Below are 20,675 nucleotides of genomic sequence, written 5' to 3' on the forward strand. Positions count from 1 at the left end.
AGACCTGGGTTCAATCGCTGGATCAGGAAGAGAAGGGAGAAGGGAATGGCTACCCACTCCAGTATTGTTGCCTGGAGAATGCCATGGACAAAGGAGCCTGGCAGGCTACAGTCCACGGGATTGCAAAGAATCAGACACAACTGAGGGACTAATACTACCACCCACCAGGTAAATTACACTGTGATTCAATTTCTTGATATTTAGATAGTAAAGTTAAGAGTCTTCTTTCAGTTTCTGGAAGAGTACATGCTTAAACAGATGCAGTATCATTTCTTTCATGAGGTCAAAATGTTATATGTATATGAAGGGAAATTACTCCACCAAAATTCTAGGACATTTTGAAATAAATTCAAAATCTCTTCCTTTTTGTTTTTCTTCACAAGAGATCTGAACTGACTTAAGAAAGGTCACCACATGTGCAAAATGGACTTTCTAATAAAATCGTAATTGTGTGAATTAGCTTAAATTTGTGCACTTCTGCTTCTCTTGCTATCCTTAATTTTTTAATTTAATTTTTATTTTATATTGGAATATAGCTGATTTACAATACTGTGCTAAGTGTCAAGTGTACAGTAAAGTGATTCGGTTATACATAAACATATACTCAATCTTCTTCAGATTATTTTCCCATATAGGTTATTCCAGAATACTGAGTAGAGTTCCCTGTGCTATACAGTAGGTCCTTGTTGATTCTCTATTTTATATATACTACTGCTAAGTCGCTTCAGTCATGTCCAACTCTACTCGACCCCACAGATGGCAACCCACCAGGCTCCCCCGTCCCTGGGATTCTCCAGGCAAGAACATTGGAGTGGGTTGCCATTTCCTTCTCCAACGCATGAAAGTGAAAAGTGAAAGGGAAGTTGCTCAGTCATGTCCGACTCTTCGCAACCCAATGGACTGCAGCCCACCAGGCTCCTCCGTCCATGGGATTTTCCAGGCAAGAGCACTGGAGTGGGGTGCCATCGCCTTCCCCTTTATATATACTAGTATATCCTTAATTTTTGATGTTGCTGTTATATGGAGAAAATAATAATAAATTCACAACGTCCTCAGATGATAGTCAAGAAATACAAGAGATAAGGTAGGATTATAGAAAGAATACAGGGCTGAAAATGAAGAGAAGGTTTAAACAACCCAACCTCAGCTGGCTTCAGCTAAAAGGTATATAGCAGGTGGGGTGGGGGGAGAGCTGTTAATCTTAAGAATACAGGACTTCACAGAACTTCACAGAACATGAAAACACCCAGCCCCAGAAAGGACTGGAGGAGGAGGTTTAAAGTAATCTCAGGTGGTATTCTCTCTTCCTGCTTCTATATACTTAATTTAATCTCTCCATCCATAAATTACCTTTCTCTGTCCCCAGACACAACAGCAGAACACAACAGCCTAGAACTCCCAAGTTTTTACGCTGGGCCCTGTGAATGCAGTGAGGTCGAACCCTCACTTGGGCCCAAAGTCAATTTCCAAGAAAAGGACACTGATTGGACTAGCTTGGGTCAGGACCGAACTAAACCTGATTAAATCCTCTGTGTATTCTGTGGGGAGGAAGAAGTATGCAGGGGAGTGGATGTCTAGATTTGAGGACAGTTAAGGGATCTATGTCGAGTTAGACACTCCAGAAGTTCCCACTACACAGTCCTAGCACTGTACCCTGGTTTTTTCATCATCACAGGAAAGGAACTGCTCACCAAAGTCCACTTGCGACTTTTTGTAGCAGAGTTTAATAGAACTCAAGAGAATTAATGGAATTTAAGAAATTAGAGGCTGACTAGCATCCACCACTGGTTTGTTTTTTTTGGGGGGGAGGGGGGCGGCGGGAGAAGGTTCATGTCAACAAGAAATAAAAGCCAAAAAATTATAAATTCTGGAAATAAGAATTATCTTTTATAAATATGACAGTCAATATGATAAACGCAAGAGAAATTAAAAAAAAAAAATCATGAGGTCTTAGAGAGCTGAGACCGCTGTCACGGTTCAAGGCTGGACAGCCACAGCACTGCCAGATACAGAGCACGTGCTCAAACAGTCCCACTGACCAAACCCAGAGCTTCTCAACCGTAGCTCTTTAACACGGGTTACAGATGTGCTCCAGGTACCAAGGCCCTCAGGTTCGGGGGATGACACCTGCCATGAGTACTATTTACTAGGACTAATGGGGTGCAAATATTATATAATATTACAAAAGTTGAGACACACTAAATAAATGACCAAAATACTACTGGAACTCAAGAGTTCTAGCAAGGTGGTGAGTTACCAAGTAAATCTGAGTAAGGTCAATAAACGTTTAATCAGTGTTCAACTCATTTTTGCTTTGCAGTCGCTAAGTCATGTCTGACTCTGCGACCCCATGTACTGTAGCCCACCAGGCTTCCTCTGTCCATAGGATTTCCCAGGCAAGAATACTGAAGTGTGTGGCCATTTCCTCCTGCAGGGGAGCTTCCTGACCCAGGGACTGAACTTGAGTCTCCTGCATTGTGGGCAGATTCTTTACCACTGAGCCACTGGAAGCCGCAGGGAAGCCCAGCAACTCAGTAACTGTACCAAAAAGAATGCAAATTAAAACAAACAAAACTGGCTAGGATTTTCTTTTTTTTTTGAGAAGGCTTTACCCAATGCTAGTAAGGAAACAGGAGATCAGTACACACTGCCAAGGCAGCATACCCTTAAGGCTTGGGAGTATACTCCAATATACTGAGAGAGTTGGAATAGAGATTGCTGGGAGAAATATCAATAACCTCAGATATGCAGATGACACCACACTTATGGCAGAAAGCAAAGAGTAACTAAAGAGCCTCTTGATGAAAGTGAAAGAGGAGAGTGAAAAAGTGGGCTTAAAACTTAACATTCAAAAAACGAAGATCATGGCATCCAGTCCCATCACTTCATGGCAAATAGATGGGGAAACAAGGGAAATAGTGACAGACTTTATTTTCTTGGGCTCCAAAATCACTACAGATGGTGACTGCAGCCATGAAATTAAAAGACGCTTACTCCTTGGAAGAAAAGCTATGACCAACCTAGACAGCATGTTAAAAAGCAGAGACATTACTTTGCCAACAAAGGTCCATCTAGTCAAAGCTATGGTTTTTCCAGCAGTCATGTATGGATGTAAGAGTTGGGCTATAAAGAAGGCTGAGTGCTGAAGAACTGAGCTTTTGAACTGTGGTGTTGGAGAAGATTCATGAGAGTCCCTTGGACTGCAAGGAGATCCAACCAGTCCATCCTAAAGGAAATCAGTCCTGAATATTCACTGGAAGGACTGATGTTGAAGCTGAAACTCCAATACTTTGGCCACCCGATGCTAAGAACTGACTCATGTGAAAAGACACTGATGCAGGGAAAGACTGAAGGTGGGAGGAGAAGGGGATGGCAGAGGATGAGATGGTTGGATGGCATCACCAACTCAATGGACATGAGTTTGAGCGAGCTCCAGGAGTTGGTGATGGACAGGGAGGCCTGGCGTGCTGCAGTCCGTGGGGTCGCAAAGAGTGGGACAGAACTGAACGACTGAAGTGAACTGATACTGAGAGAGAAACAGGCTACACAACTATACGTAGCTGAGGTTATAAGCTGGCAAGGCAACAAAGACTGAATGCAGCCGTCAGGTCTGCTCTGCCTGAATCCCAGTGGGTTATTAGTAGTTGTGTCTCACATAAAAATTGGGAGATTTCACATAAAATCTGTATTTCTAAATTTTCAACTTCTCTTAAAGACCTAGAAGGCGTGGAAGCACCAAGACACAACGGGCCGGGAATGTGTGGGCTGACCAACTCTGCGCTGTCCCATCTCCAGGTCCCAGAGTCCCAAACAGGCCTGCGAGTCACCCAGACCAAATGCACCTATGCTTCTAGGCGATCTGAGCAAAGCTGACCCTTCCCAGCGTATGGACAGGCATCATTTCTGGTCAGGGAGATTTGGAGTATGCTTTTTTACACCCTTACCTGTATTTTCCAAAGCTGTCTTCAATAAACATGTATCGTTTTGGTAATAAGAAAAAACGTGTTATTTTTTTAATCTCCCAAATCACAACTGCAATATCACTTCATCACTTCAGTTGTTGTAATGAGATCACAACAACTAAAGATAACAGATAATGACTATGGTTTAAAACTAATTGAACTAAGGGAGTAACATAAGGTTACAATTACCGCAGTATTTCCCTTCCTTTGATACTAATTAAAACACCAGATTGGACAGACAATATTAGCACTTAACAAACTGGATCTCCCTTCAAGTGCATAGCTTCTATAGACACTCAATTCATAAAACCCTATTCTAAGGATTCATTTCCATACATTAAGTTTCTTTCACCAAAAAATGCAAGCAGAAAAATCTCTCCTACCAGAAATCTGCAGCCATAACCTCAATTAAGTTAATGGTTAAAAAGTTAAATTCCCGATCTTTATTTTACACGATGTTAATCGATCCATAAGAATAGTGATTTTACGGGGTTCTCGTCCTCAGAGAACTTCAAAAAGTTTATACAAATCGCCATTCATCTCACCCCATCAAAGAGTAAATCACACTACCTTCACGGTGAAGAAAAAGTACAACTTTCAGGTAACCGACAGCAAGGGGTGGGGTGGGGGGGTCTGTTAGTTCAACATCTCCCTCTCAGTTTCGTCCAGGCCACTCCCACATAACATCCAGAGGGATCTAGTCAAACAAAAGGGTCTCCCCTGCTTAAAACTGACATCAGCATCCTGCCTCCTCTGACTCTGAGGAAAATCCAAGCCAGAGCCTGTCTGCTTTGTCCCAGGGCTCACCTGCCCTGGGGCCAGCACATGGCTGCTGAGTGTCCACCATGCCCTGGACCCTGCTCCCGGTTGTGAGGCCAAGCCTTCCTCTCTCGTGGAACCCACCCCTACTCAACCGCCCTACCAAGTTCTCCTCCTCAGTTCCTCTGATCATCTTTTTTTTTTCATTTCTTTTTTTCTGTTTTGAGACCGCTTACATTTGTTCATAATTTGATTTATGTATCTATTTTCAGCCATGCTTGGTCTTCGTGGCTGAGAGGGCCCTTCTGTAGCTGCAAAGAGCAGGGGCTGCCCTCCTGCTGCGGAGCACAGGCTCCAGCGCGTGGAGGCCTCAGCGGCCGCGGCTGCAGCACAGGCACAGAACTGTTGCACACAGGCTCCGGTGCTCCATGGCCGGTGGGTCTTCCCAGATCAGAGACCGAACACGTGTATCCTGCGCTGACGGGAGGATTCTTCAGAATACCCAAACAGCAATTTTATTAACTATATCTCAAGGTATCTGAAAATAAGCAGTACTACCTATAACACACTTATTGTTATTGACTGGCTTTGTTTAACAATACTTTTTTGTAAGTGAAGAAGAGAGGAGGAGGGAATTTTAATCACTGAAGCCTGGTATACATACCAGGAATATACCACTAATTGTTTGGTCAACTTTTTACTAGCTTTACAGCTTTTATATGTCAGTGATCAAAATGGAATACTCTAATTCTGTAAGAATGGAGCAGTTGACTTTCAAATGATTCCAGAAACTGAAAGGCTACTTGCTTCTAAAATCTATTATCTTTACAGGAGAAATGAATTGATTTTTATAAAACAGTGGATGCACAACAAATACTCTTGTTATAGATAATGCACAGGAATGGGTACATGTGTGTGTTTATTCAATGGCTTATAATATATTACCCTTGTTACAGGGTTTCCCTGGTGGCTCAGTGGTAAAGAATGTGCCTGCAATGCGGGAGATGTGGGTTCAATCTCTGGGTCAGGAAGATCCCCTGGAGCGGGACTCGCAACCTACTCCAATATTCTTGCCTGGAGAATCCCATGGACAGAGGAGCCTGGTGGGCTGCAGTCCATGGGATCGAAAAAAGTCAGGCACAACTGAGCAATTAATGCTTTTACTTTCACCCTTGTTAGAATAAAGCAGGTCAGAAAATCTGCCTCAGAGAGAGGTGAGCAGGCCTCTACACAAGCACAATAAATGGCTCCAATGGCATCTTGTCCCCTAGCTTTTATCATAAGAGCCAGTGTTCTCCTTAACCAGGCCGGTGAAAACATGGCAGAAAAGCCAGTTGTCTTTGCCCATTTCCTGCAGTTGTATACACCAGTCACCAGAGGGACTTGCAGGCACAATGCAGGGATGAACACAACCATCCCTGAGAGAGAAACCAGTCAAAATGCTCCCCAAGCCACAGAGAAGCCAAAGCTGGCCCTCCTGCATGAAGGAGAGGATGTTTAACTTTAACCAAGAATAAAAAAAAAAATTCTGACCAACTGCTGTGACCTTGTAATTTTCACATTCAAATTCAGGTGAGTCTGAAACTATCACATCCCTCGGTTCAGCTCCTGGCTCCACCACTGGATAAGGACTGAAGGGGCCTCAGGACCACTCCCACCCGGCCGGGTGGAGCCCTGGCCCACACAGCACTGAGAAGGGTTTTGGTAACCAGCCTACCACTGAACTGGGGCGGTCCTGCCTCGCTCAATAGCACAAACTCAGGCCAGAGAGCTGAAGCCAAAATGATTTCACCAACCCTCTCTCTGGGAGATAAGCTGGCAAGGTAAGCTGCCAATCATTAATCCTACTAGAAAAAAAGGTGAAGAGAGCGATGGCGAATTCAAACAGATTCAGTTCAGTCACTTAGTCGTGTCAGACTCTTTGCGACCCCATGGACTGCAGCAAACCAGGTTTCCCTGTCCATCACCCACTCCCGGAGTTTACTCAAACTCATGTCCATTGAACCTGTGATGCCATCCAACCATCTCATCCTCTGTTGTCCCCTTCTCCTCCCGCCTTCAATCTTTCCCAGCATCAGGGTCTTTTCCAGTGAGTCAGTTCTTCATGTCAGGTGGCCAACGTATCAAACAGATTAACTTAGTGGAAATTCACTTTGTTAGCAGCCTGCTGCTGCTAAGTCACTTCAGTCGTGTCCGACTCTGTGCGACCCCATAGACAGCAGCCCACCGGGCTCCCCTGTCCCTGGGATTCTCCAGGCAAGAACACTGGAGTGGGTTGCCATTTCCTTCTCCAATGCATGAAAGTGAAAAGTGAAGTCGCTCAGTCGTGTCCGACTCCTAGCGATCCCAGGGACTACAGCCTATCAGGCTCCTCCATCCATGTGATTTTCCAGGCAAGAGTACTGGAGTGGGGTGCCATTGCCTTCTCCGTGTTAGCAGCCTAGTCATTAGCAAGAAAACATCAATGATCTTCTACCATCACACTTTAGAAGGGTTTAAAAAAAAAACAACAATCTCCCAGTGGATGGGTGACATCTCTACAGTAAGGCCTTGCATTCCTGAACTGAACTTCCACCAGACACTTCAATTCTCCAACAAGGCTGATGTGGAAATGTTTGTACAGGCTCCCGGCTGCGTCCCTAAGCTCACTTCTGTCCCTAAGCCCACTTGTCTTGTGTTTCCAAGGCAGGTCCACATCAAGTAAACTGCCTTTTCCAACTGTGCTAGTCTCCTCTGTGACTCTGATCCTGTTTTTCATATGGGGGGTGTTAGGAAAACTACTACAGAATAAAGGGTAGCATACTGCTTTCAGAGGTGAATGCTAGACAGGATAGGAGGCTTATTTGTGAGCTAAGTTTTGAGACTAACCCCTTACTGAGAGGGCTTTGAATCTGTGTGCCAGCTACTTTATAAATGAATACATGCCAGGAAACTGCTAGGTTAGTCTCAAACAGAAATCAGGAATGCAAAAAGTCCCCCAACACCCGTACAACATTTGCAGACAAGAGGCAGTCCAGCGCTGTGGAGTTTGGGCTCTAGAGTAACTATTCTGCAGTCACTTGCTGGCTCCTGTGACTTAACAGAGGGTATTTTGGTTTTCAAGTCACATTCATCTAAAAAACGAGAATTTGTAAATATTAAGTGAGTTTATGCTTATAAAATGCTGTAAACGGACTTGGTAAGCGTTAGGTGTTATTCTTACAGGTGTATGAATATCCAGCTTCCAGATCACATCACCAACATGGTCACAATAACAACCCATTCTTCTTTCTAAAGATAAAACAATTCCCTAGGTTGGTCACTTATTAAGTCAGTCCTCAAAAAAAAGGAAGGGGGAGGGACATGGCACTCTTATACAACATGCTGAGTGTAGACTGCTACAACCTTTCTAAATGACTAACTGAAAGGATGTATCAAAAACCCTTAAACCATAATATGTACTTTGATCTTACAATCACACCTCTAGAAATTTATCCTAAAGGAAAAAAAAATCTCAAAGATATATAGAGATGCATAGAGGACAGTTATTGCAGAGATAATGATAATAGCAGTGGGAGAAAAATAATGTTTAATAAAAACAAATCAGCTGGGGACTTTCCCTGGTGGTCCAGAGGTAAAAAATCCACCTTCCAATTCAGAGGATGTGGGTTCAATCCCTGGTCAGGGAACCAAGATCCCACATGCCTTGGGCAACGGAGGCTGTATTAACAAGGAAGACCCGACACAGCCAAATAAATAAATAAATCATAGATCTGCAAAATGGAACATTATTCAGTCAACATTACAACTGACTACATAGAGAAGAAAAGATTCATAATGAGATGCTAAGAAGCACAGGTTAGGAAACAACCAAATGTATACCAGGATCCCATATTTGCTACCCTAAGTTATATATACTGACAAACAGCATAGAGAAAAAACAGTTTGGATAGAAATGTATTCAGGTAGTGGACCTCCAAGTATTTTATGGTTTTTTACTCTTTACTTTCCTGTATTTCAATTGTTCTACCACAAACATGCAATTTTAAAATACAAGGGATCATCTAACTGATTAACAGATTCTTTCTGAAATAGTACTATTAAGCTGAGAGGGATGACAGGCTTATCTTTATTTAGAAAAAAATCTGCATAGAACCTGATGTTTTATTAGTTACTTTTAATGTTTAGTTATTACTGTAATTTTAAAATTACACATATTCAGTGCCAGGAAATTAGCAAGAGACTTCTTTTTAAGCAATGGATTCTACTTACTACAATAAAGTACATTAGTACAAAAACTGAACAGACTAGAGTTTCATACATTTTTATATATCTCAATATTTTATCATCATAACTAACATATATTAAATGAATGTGTCTCAAGAACTTAAGTGAGAACTTAGAAGTATTAAATTTTTTAAACTACTGTATTTGAATTTAATTTTTAAAATTTTGGCCGTGCTGGGTCTTCCATGCTGCTTTCTTTAGTTGCGTCAGGGGGCGCAACCAGGGCGTCCCTGGTGGCTTCGATGGTAAAGGGTTAGGGTTAAAGCACAGCACAGCACTGCACAACTAGAGTTGTGGTGCGTGGGCTTCTCATTTTGCCAGGCTTCTCTTCTTTCGGAGCACAGGCTCTAGGGCATGTGGGGTAGCCGCTGCGTCACACTGGGCTTAGCTGTGCCATGCGTGGCATGTGGAATCTTCCCAGACCAGGGATCGAACCCATGTCCACTGCACTGACAGGTAGATTCTTAACCACTGGACCACCACGGAAGTCCTAGAAGTATTACATTTTACTACAATTCCCATTTTCAGCTGAGAAAACTGAGGCACTGAGAGGTTGCTGCTACTGCTGCTAAGTCGCTTCAGTCGTGTCCGACTCTGTGCGACCCCATAGACGGCAGCCCACCAGGCTCCCCCGTCCCTGGGATTCTCCAGGCAAGAACACTGGAGTGGGTTGCCATTTCCTTCTCCAGTGCATGAAAGTGAAAAGTGAAAGGGAAGTTGCTCAGTCGTATCCGACTCTTAGCGACCCCATGGACTGCAGCCTACCAGGCTCCTCCATCCATGGGATTTTCCAGGCAAGAGTACTGGAGTGGGGTGCCATTGCCTTCTCCGACTGAGGTTAGGTGACTAGATCAAAGTCACAGACCGTGCTGTGTAGTGCTTGGCCGCTCAGTCATGTTTGACTCTTCACAACCCCATGGACTGTCGCCCTCCAGGCTCCTCTGTCCATGGGGATTCTCTAGGCAAGAAGACTGGAGTGGGTCTCCATGCCCTCCTCCAGGGGATCTTCCCGACCCACGGATCAAACCCAGGTCTCCTGAATTGCAGGCAGATTCTTTACCATCTGAGCCACCAGGGAAGCCCAAGAACATTGGAGTGGGATCTTCCTCACCCAGGAACCCAACTGGAGTCTCCTGCATTTGCACGCAGATTCTTTACCAGCTGAGCTGGTAAAGTCAGACTATGTATGGTCAAACCCAATATCCTCTAGAGGTTGCACTCTTAACTATCCATACCCTCAACTACACAGCAGAAGCTGTTATTTATGGGGCCTATGCTGGGCTCTGACAGAAAGGAGTGAAGGTCATATATTAGGAGTATGAAAAATAAAATTGGAAAATTACTAATTTTCTTTATTTTGGGAAAAAACAATTTTTTATTGCATTATGTTGGACTTATCATAGGCTATAAAATGGCATTTTGATGTACTGATACCAAATAATTTACCATTATGCTGTGACTTAAATTTACATTTTGAGTCTAAGCAAACATTTTGCTAGGAGCCTTCTTTTCAGCTTATCATCTTGAGTTATGCTTGGGAAAGGTTCTCTCCTTTCAGACCCAACCAAACTTACAGAAATGACTGGGGTGTGGTACTTATGACCAGTTTATAAAGTGACTATGAAATGATAAGATGAACTTTACAAGTAAAAGTTTAAAGGTGTGGCCTCACTGTGACGTAATTCACCCAAATATTTCATAGAGTTCCTCCAGGCACTACTTTAGGAGGTACAGTGATCTCTGCCCTTCTGAGATGTATTATTACAGGTGCCTTACATATCTGAAGGTCATGGTGTTTTATTAGATGTCCAAGGTATGAAAGTTATTCTGTCACTTTAAAAACATGCCATCCTCTTCAGGACATGGTCTGGGGCCACTCAGTGAGAAGCAACCACAATGCCAGTGGTTCTCCAATGCTACTGTGTAAGAAAACTTCCTGCAGAGCTTGTTGGAAATCAGATTCCAGGAGTCTGTATTTTTACCAAGAACTTCAGGTTATGTTGATGTAAGTGATCTGAGGTCTAGACGTTGAGAAACCTGCCAGTAAGTGGAACTATTCAGAAGAGAAAGATCATTCACAAGAGAAGAGCCCTACGGCAGTGGAATGTGAACTGAGTAATATAAACCCAACCGACCTGTAATTAATTCCCTATAATTCACAAATCCACATTAAAGCTGAGTAAGAGTAGAGGGATTTAATGGCACCTCCTCCTTAACCCCCTTTATGGAGATTTGAGTTTGCCTCAATCTAGTTATTTGGAGAAAACATGAATTTAAGCAGAGTTTTATTTCCGATAATAGAGGGATAAGCATTAAGAAAAAGGAAATTGCTAGTCAATTGCAAAAAAAAAAAAAAAAAAAAAGCTAAGAGAGACAAACATTTCAGGGAACTAACTTGCTACCACTCATTTTATGCCCTATTTCACAATGCTTAGTATCTGAACAATCCACAGAGTTCCAAAGTACATCAAAAATGTGTTCATTTCCTCTCTTACTCAGGCAGAATAATAACAGACTTTTGTGAAGGTACCATGTGCCTCAAAAATTTCAATAGATACATTCTTAAATAAAGAAATAGCCTTCAAAAACAATTCTATCAGAAATTCACCCTACTGGAGCTACTTATAGAAGTCTTAAATAGCTTTTGGACCATCACTAAATTAGTGTCCTTCATTTCTGAATTTGGATTACCTAAAGTTTTTGAGTTCTTTACAACTGTCCTACAGAAAGAACTCAATATTGAAAAATGTTTTTCTTCTTTTGTTATAAGCAAACAATCATAAAAATAACATAAATGTTTCAGGTGAACTATTAAAAATTTAGAAACAAAACAGAGTATTTTGTTCTCCATAATAAGTAAAAATCATAACTTTAGGAGGGGTACTAAAGCTTCTGCACCTTAAGTCATATTAAAAATAAAGGTATCCCAACAAATATATTCCTATTTCAGACAGTAAGAGTAGCACTACATAAACCAGCCGGGCTGCTGGCTCCATGGTCCCATTTCCTACCCTCAGATCCTGTCCACTACATAAACTCTGAGCCTGGTCTTCATCCTTTCAAAGGGATTAGTAAAAACTGCCTCCCCGATGACAGAATTGAGATTTTCCAGATGCATTTTTGGCACGGTACTTCTTATTATTATCTATACTTTTTATTGCGCTTGTTTTTATTATTTGGACGTCCCGACCACGTAAACATTAAGAGCAGGATGCCAGCAGATTAAGCACAAAGAAACGCAACTATTCGGAGTCGCATCTATTTAAATTTTCAGGCTGGTGCTGCCTCCAGAATAGCACCGAGGATGGCAAAGTTCTAAAGGAAACTTTCATATTCAGAGGCTATCAAAAAATCTCCAGAAGCGTCAACTCAACACAGACGCCCCTAATGGTTTTTTTCAAAAGCAAAGCCTTTAGTCTGAATCACAACAAAAGATGCCCATAGGAAATGTAATCTACGAAGGTGCTTCCTAATCCAAAAGGCAAACAAGAAGTAAGAGGGAAAGGCGCAACCCCATTCCTCGTCGGTTACCTTTTCCTGGGGATTCTGATTGCATTTTCCTCGGTCAAGCCAGACAGAGCCTGGTAACTGTGGCTTCGGTCCACACTAAAACCGTGTCAGTGCGTAAAGAAGGGGAAAGGGAAGCGGCCGACACCGGGGACGCGCTCCCCCCTTGAAAGGATGAGCCGCTTTCTGTGAAATACCACCGGAGTCAAGTCAGTACCAGCAGGAGGACGCGGGGCCAAAACGGCATTGACTGCCCTTCACTGACAGGGTAGTTTTTTTCTTTCTTTTTTTTTTTTTTTTTTTTTTTTGCGGGCGGAGGAGACAGAAGAAGGGATGAGCCGGGGAGGAGAGGCCGGGCATTCCGGATCCCCGGCAGCCTGGCGGGGAGGCGAGGCTCGGCCGGCCCGCCCCACTCGGGCGACCGCGGGCAGCGAGGTCAGCCCTGCAAGGGACCCCACCGCCCCGCGTGCCCCTGGAGAAAGGACGGGACCTCCCCCCAGCTCGGCCGGCCACGGCGACCGATGCCCATTCAACCCCCCGAAGCCCGTCCCGCGGCCGCCGCCCACCCCCCAGCCTCTGTCCGCCGCGGAGCCCCGGCCTCCCGGCGCGTGCCAGCCGGCCGCCACCACCACCACCCACCCAGCCACCCCCGGCGGCCAGGGAGGATGGGAAGGACGAGGCACAGGGGCGCCTCCTGGGTGCGCGACTCAGGGTGAAGGGCGCCGGGAGGGACTCGCACACCGGCCCCGGGGTCGGGGAGAGGGGGGTGGACGGGCGTCCCGGGCGGCCATCGCGCCCACCCTCGCCCCGGCCGCCTGCCCGGTGCAAAGCAGGCCGAGGCGGTCCAGCCCTCTCCTCACCTCATCTCCAGGCGGGTCCACGCTGCCGCCTCAGGGGGACAAAAAAAAAATCAGTGCAGCTCAGTCGCCGCGGGAAGGGGACGCAGGAGCCGCAGCCCCGCACACCATCCCCGCCCGCCTCTCGGGGCGTCCCTGAGTCCGCCCGGGATTCTCCCTCGCGAGCCGCCGTACTACCGAGCAACCAAGCTGCGCGCCCTCCCGTCTCCACCTCAGCTCTCGGCCTCCCTTCGCTCCCCTCCCTCAGTCCCTCGCTCCCGCCTATCTCCTCATCTCCCCCGGGACCTGCCTCCCCCGCGCCCTCTCCTCCCCTCCGTCTCCGCCCACGGTGGGTAGGTGGGGACAATGAAAAAACAACCAATCGGAAGAAAGGACTCACACCTCCTCCCGCCCCCTCATCTAGCCCCGCCCACCACGGGGGAAACGCAACTGAAAAAAAAAAAAAACTGGAAGAGGAGGGAGTGATAGCCGGATCGACAAATCAGCAAGCTCAGAGGGGGCGGGACCTAGTCGCCCCACCCCCCCCCCGCCGCCCCGCCCCCTTTCCCGAAGCGGGCGTCTGGTGTAGGGTTTCCCGACGTGCCTAGAGGCGTCTGGTGTGGGGCTTCGGGACGTTTTGTTCCATGGTCTCGGTGCCATTAGGCTGTTGCTGTGCGAGGCGAGGCACAAGTTAGGACGCCTTCAACTAACTAACGGCAGGTGTCATAGGAGAGAACAATGTGGAGGCACAGGGAGGGCGGGGCACAGTCCCAGGAAGGTGATGGGGATACGGTTGGAATGAGGAAGGGTGTGGTCTTGAACATATTTACATAAAGCTGAACCCCTCGGCCTCTAGGACTTCGCGCATTGATTGGTAGCCCCAGGTGCGTCGCCTTGGAGCATGCCGGGAGATGTAGTTCCGCGTTCGGTTGCTATGGCGGTCTTCTCGCATTAATTGGTAGCCCCAGGCGCGTCGCCTTAGAGCATGCCGGGAGATGTAGTTCCGCGTTCGGTTGCTATGGCGGTCTCTAGAGTCCGAGACTGACGAGCGGCCTGGCCAATGGGAACAGCCTCTGGCGCTTAGGGGGTGGGCCCTCTGCTGAGGGGCGAGAAGGTGGCGGAGGTGAAGCTGCAGGCCGTTAGTGCCGCTCCGAGCCAGGTGAGCACCGGGAGACGCGCTACGTGTCTTGGGAAACCGGCCTTTGGGCGGAAGCTCGGGAGACGCCCCGCGGGACCGTCCAGCCCTGGGGCGCAGGGTGGTTTCCGTTGCACCCCAACCTTCTTAACACCTCTCGGGCTCAGGCCTAGCTGGCTTAGCTGAGGCCGCTGAGGGGAGGGAGATACTTGATTTGCCTATTTCCTGGTTTTTACTGGTTTTGATGGTGGATGTTATTTCAGTTTGCATCTTCCTCCACTTTCATGGAAGCAAAAGTCTCGAAGTTCCCTTCCACCGAGACTCCCAGTTTGGATTTTACCCACTCCCGCGTCTTTTTGTTTCTATACTTTTGAGTTTCTTTTTCTTTCTGGCTTACTACTTCTATACTACTGCTTTCTCCTCGGTCACTTTTTTTTCCCCCGTTGAACAATTACGTAAAGCAGGGGCATTCGGTTTTATGTAACTCTAGGTCCAGATTTGCCCTCCAGATTTAAGCTAAACGGAGGAATACTCTGGAGCAACGCGTGAAAATCACCTCAGAACCGTTTTGAAGTGCAGACTATGATGCTGTGGGTGTGGGCGGGCCCTGAGAATCTCCATTTCTGACAAGCTCTCGGGTGCTGCTAGTCCAGGTTATGGGCAGCAAGGTTTGCACATTTAATGGGAGCCACTTTTTTTAAATAAAGAGAAATATGTGAAATTAATGCTAGAGTTTTATTTAACCCAGTATATCTAAAATAGTATCATATCAGCACACAATCAAATGTTTAAAAATCAAGATTTTGTACATTCTCTCATTTTCTTCACATTCGAAGAAACCTGATAGACATCTTTTGCTAACAGTACATCTCAGTTCTGACTAGGCATAGTTCAAGGGCTACTGGATGATACAACCCACTGCAGAAATTAAAAGGTGTTAAATCTTAGGTTGCCCGTGACAAAACCCCTTACTGCTCTGTGAGATGGACTTTGGAAGTACTTTACCAGGTCTCAACTCAATTTACAGAAATAATAGCACGAATATCCAGCATTCATTTAACACTTCCTTTGTGCCAGGTATTGTACTGAGTGCTTTGCATGTATTATTTAAGCCTTTCTGTTACTATCCCTGTTTTACAGGTGTTGAATTTAAGGCCCAGATAGTTGAAAGTATTTAGTGTATGTGGCGGAGAAGGCAATGGCACCCTACTCCAGTACTCTTGCCTGGAAAATCCCATGGACGGAGGAGCCTGGAAGGCTGCAGTCCATGGGGTTGCTAAGAGTTGGGCATGACAGAGCGACTTCACTTTCACTTTTCACTTTCATGCATTGGAGAAGGAAATGGCAACCCACTCCAGTGTTCTTGCATGGAGAATCCCAGGGACAGGGAAGCCTGGTGGGCTGCCATCTATGGGGTCGCACAGAGTCGGACACGACTGAAGCGACTTAGCAACAGCAGCAGTGTATGTGGGTCGTACACTGAATAAGTAGAAAAGCCAGGATTCAGAAGTAGGGTCACTTAGGACTTCTAAATCCTATCCATCAATCACCGCAGTGTATAATTATTACATTTTGTCACTAATTTCAATTCATTGATGCCTCTGCTCTAGTTTATGGCTAATCCTGAGACATTCAGATTTCAAACAGAGGGGGTTCACCATACAAGGCAAAGTTCCTTCAGTTGTAGTGACCTATTTTGGCAGTTTTACAACTCTCTGTGCTGTCCATTCAATATCAAAGTTCTAAATTGAAGAAGAGCGTTCCAAACCTCAAGGAGATATATAGGCCTTTAAATCAGTACTATATGCTGGACAGTAGTGTGTCTTGGTTCATCTGTATACCTCTTTGAAAGAAGGCTTGGGAATTCTTAAAATGTTTCACCTTGCAGTCACAATGTTTTGGGGTTTGTTTTTGGTGAAATCTTTCATTCATTGATAAAAGTGAATCTTTTCTTGCTCATGCGAACTTCACATGGAATAGTTCAAATACATCTTTATTTAGTATTTTTGCAAAATGATTTTCTTCTTGTACATTGTAAAGATGACATCTCGTTAAATTATCTTCCCTTGATGGTGAATTTATTAGTAAATATTTAATCAAAAGTACAGTTCCTACTTTGCATCTGAAGTAATGATTAAAGAGCCTATAGTGATTTAGAGAATTAAATAAATGTTGGCAGACTGCAGTAAGATTGGTCTGTGGAGAAGAGGATCCCTTGCATCGGTTGGCAAGGAGGGAGAGTGTAGTAACAGTAGGGAGGGCCCTCAGTTTACCTTCCTCATCCTGTGCCTTGTCCCAGTGCCACATGACTAAGCCAGCGGGGAAGGGAGACTGGCATTCATGGCACCATGGGTTCCACTGTTCCCCAGGAGTACAGTATGGAAAAATGGAATGCCAACTCAGAAATATAAATGAAAGTTATGTTTCCGTCGTTCTGAACTTACTGTATTAAATGGCCCTACATCGAATACAAACTGGAGCAGTGACTTCTAATCTACGAATTAATGACCATCCCGCTTTCCCAAAGCAGTACCCACCCCCCAGCAGTACTGGCAAGGGGGTCCACTAGTAAGAATTCTTAAGTGAAAAGGTATTTTGTAAATCAGCAAATAACAAAAGTTAAGCTCTCTTGGAGGGAGGAGAATTAATCAAAAATTCTTTTGAGATTCAGAAGAGGTCATTGTTGGAAGCCACTTGTTGCATGGATAGGCAACAGTTTGACATAGCTAATTACATGCCTCTTGTCTTGCTTCCACATAAAACCTTTATTAAAAAATTATTTTCCTTTCCTAATTCTTCACCTATCTTTAGATCTCAGCTTATGTGAGATGTCAAGAGGATGCCACACTTGTATACAAATTCAATCAAGTATGTCTTGATAATGTCCATATAAATCTAGACTCTCATAATCAGAAGACTGATATGGTCATCTCATCCCCATGCCCCTCAACTGATGCTTGAATCTCCTTTATGATGCTGCTGTAAATGTGTATCCAGCCTCTAGTTTGGAGAAGGCAATGGCACCCCACTCCAGTACTTTTGCCTAGAAGATCCCATGGACGGAGGAGCCTGGTAGGCTGCAGTCCATGGGGTCGCTAGAGTCGGACACGACTGAGCGACTTCACTTTCACTTTTCACTTTCATGCATTGGAGAAGGAAATGGCAACCCACTCCAGTGTTCTTGCCTGGAGAATCCCAGGGACAGGGAAGCCTGGTGGGCTGCCGTCTATGGGATCGCAGAGTCGGACACGACTGAAGTGACTTAGCAGCAGCAGCAGCCTCTAGTTTAAATCCATCTAGTAATAGACCATGTCACTTCAAGCATCTGCCTAAGTTTTGTATACCTAAAATGTGAAAGTGAAAAGTTCTTATGATATGTGCTACTAGCTAGAAATGATTTCCAGAGTTTAGCTAGGTGTGAGCCACCATCACAGCGTCTCCCATGCCCATCTTGTAACAGGCACAGGAGAGCAGTACAGTGTATAACGCCAGTGTATTCATTGTTTATGTGTCCTTGGAATTTATAGATTTCTGGAGACTGTCTCCAGCACAATGTAGAGATGTCCCTTCCTCTTTAGGAAGCAGAGCTGACCTGTCCAGATAGGACTACCAGTCTCCTCTACAGCCTGCAAAGTATGTGGTATTTGAACCAGACCTCCAGCTAGTTTCTGTTTTGTTGACCGTAATAGGTTTTAAGGGTACATGGTTTAACATTCTTCTTTACCTGATATGTGGATATGTGTGAAAAGTCCCACAGGTGGTAAGAACATGGTTAAAACTTAAGCACCTCTTCAGTATAACTGAAGATTTACTCAGCCTGGCAAGATGATGAGCATAATAGGGCCACATTTCAGAGCTGACTTCATCTGTTGTTGTTTTTTTTTAAAGTAGCCCAGCTGCTTGACAGTTTGTCTGCTTTCCTTAAAGTAAAAATGAGGGTGGGTGAAGCATAATACTTCACTGTATTATGAAGTTTGTGTTGGGAATAATGAAAATTTGAACACATAAGAAGAGTCTGGACTTTGAAGTTGTCCACAGGTGTGTTGTCCACAAGGAGAGAAAGAAGCCGTGCAGCGGCCTGTGGCGGTAGCCCAGGCCTCAGGCATCACAATTTTGGCCTGTCATTGTGCTAACATCTAAGATGAGCACTTAAGCCAGGAGATTAAAAAGGAAAAGGAAGCCTAGAGGAGGGAATTATGGGAGATTCTAAGATACCCTCGATGGCTGAAGTTGGCACAACAAAATCTCGTTTGGGGGCGGGAAAAGTAAGTCTGGTTTTATGACTGTTGAATTTGAGGTTGAGCTGATACTCAGAACACTTTTGGTCTGAAGGTATAGATAAGGATTGATCTATAGAGGTTTTACTTACAATCATTAATAGATGAGCTCCTTGGGGGAGCAAGTATAGCAGGGGAAGAGCAAGTGAGGCTCGTGTTGTTATAACTAAGAGGAAACCATTTGAAATGTCTTCCCATTGATTTTTTTTTTTAGAAATCCTTTAAAAGATTAGTACTTTCATTAACTACTTTCTTGGTATTATTTATGGTAAGTGTTTAATTTATGCAAAGTCTTTATTCTGCTTTTATACCAAAAATTATTTGTTTTTGTTTCTCCAGATTTATAATAGGTTTAATATGTTGATATTATAAAAACTTAAAGTATTAGGAACGTAATCTTCAATTTGTGGACTTACGTGAGATATATTTAAAATTGGACGTAACTGAAGAATTATCAATAACCTCAGATATGCAAATGACACCACCCTTATGGCAGAAAGTGAAGAGGAACTAAAGAGCCTCTTGATGAAAGTGCAAGAGGAGAGTGAAAAAGTTGGCTTAAAGCTCAACATTCAGAAAACTAAGATCATGGCATCTGGTCCCATCACTTCGTGGCAAATAGATGGGGAAACAGTGTCAGACTTTATTTTTGGGGGCTCCAAAATCACTGCAGATGGTGACTGTAGCCATGAAATTAAAAAACGCTTATTGCTTGGAAGGCAAGTTATGCCCAACATAGATAGCATATTGAAAAGCAGAGACATTACTTTGCCAACAAAGGTCCGTCTAGTCAAGGCTATGGTTTTTCCAGTGGTCATGTATGGATGTGAGAGTTGGACTGTGAAGAAAGCTGAGTGCCGAAGAATTGATGCTTTTGAACTGTGGTTTGGAGAAGACTCTTGAGAGTCCCTTGGACTGTAAGGAGGTCCAACCAGTCCGTCCTAAAGGAGATCAGTCCTAGGTGTTCTTTGGAAGGACTAATGCTGAAGCTGAAACTCTAGTACTTTGGCCACCTCATGCGAAGAGTTGACTCATTGGAAAAGACCCTGATGTTGGGAGGGATTGGGGGCAGGAGGAGAAGGGGATGACAGAGGATGAGATGGCTGGATGGCATCACCAACTTGATGGACGTGAGTTTGAGTGAACTCCGGGAGTTGGTGATGGACAGGGAGGCCTGGCGTGCTGCGATTCATGGGGTCGCAAAGAGTCAGAGACAACTGAGCGACTGAACTGAACTGATAGTAGAATATATAATTTTGAGGTTAATGACATTCATTTTTGGAAATAGCATGATAAATAGTATATATTTAATTTTTATTTTTATTTTACGAGGTGTTCAGTTATTGTATTTCCTGTGTGCCAATGTCTTTATGTTCAATAAAAATTTTATTAAATAATGGATTAAGTGTTCCATTTAATCTGGACCACTCCCTAAGAAATTAAGTGGGTTTTGAATACCATTTGTTGTACCATTTCTCTGTGGTGAGAACTCAGTTTTCCTTTTTGGGCTTGCAAAATAAATATTTCCTTAATTTTCTTCTGGTCACTTTTATAAAAATACTTCTTTTTCTTCACTTTGTAATTTTGAGAGGTGGTTTTTGTTCCCACCTGGTTCTTTATTGAATCAACAACTAAACATTACTTTTTTCTACCAGCCAGGCTGATTATAACCTAATTTGGAGGAACTATTTAGATGATCTGACCAAAAATATGGGCATTATTATGTATATAATAGTCACCTTAAGGGACACCACGGGTACATACAAACAGCTTCCAGGGTCTTTGAAGTTGGGGTGCATACAGTATGAGACTCCTGTGACTGCTGATCTGAGAGAGATGCTATTTGTTTTCAGATGCAGTGGGCAGAGAAGACAGTGGCTTCCAGAGTCACAAAGGGAGATGTTTTGAAATCAAGGTGTTGATGTGTAATTAT

The 20,675-nt window shown here is 44.3% G+C and overlaps 2 protein-coding genes across 9 annotated transcripts in view; one reads left to right on the plus strand and one right to left on the minus strand.

Moving 5' to 3' along the window:
- The window catches only part of ITSN1 (intersectin 1), a 253,883-nt gene extending 240,286 nt beyond the window's left edge, over window positions 1-13,597 (minus strand). For 2 of the 6 annotated variants that reach the window (XM_019960645.2, XM_019959939.2), the window contains exon 1: window positions 13,355-13,597. The gene's annotated coding sequence lies outside the window, so the exon portion shown is untranslated. Of the gene's footprint in view, window positions 1-12,518; window positions 12,986-13,354 lie in introns of those variants that run through there. The other 4 variants (XM_070783667.1, XM_070783621.1, XM_019961450.2 and 1 more) reach the window with 4 other exon arrangements.
- Window positions 13,598-14,362: 765 nt separating this feature from the next.
- CRYZL1 (crystallin zeta like 1) overlaps window positions 14,363-20,675 on the plus strand; it is a 33,775-nt gene continuing 27,462 nt past the window's right edge. For all 3 annotated transcript variants that reach the window (XR_011565430.1, XM_070785104.1, XM_019963298.2), the window contains exon 1: window positions 14,363-14,489. The gene's annotated coding sequence lies outside the window, so the exon portion shown is untranslated. The remainder of the gene's footprint in view (window positions 14,490-20,675) is intronic.

This window comes from Bos indicus, chromosome 1 (assembly GCF_029378745.1).
Source record: "Bos indicus isolate NIAB-ARS_2022 breed Sahiwal x Tharparkar chromosome 1, NIAB-ARS_B.indTharparkar_mat_pri_1.0, whole genome shotgun sequence".
In the NCBI taxonomy this organism is placed as follows: domain Eukaryota; kingdom Metazoa; phylum Chordata; class Mammalia; order Artiodactyla; family Bovidae; genus Bos; species Bos indicus.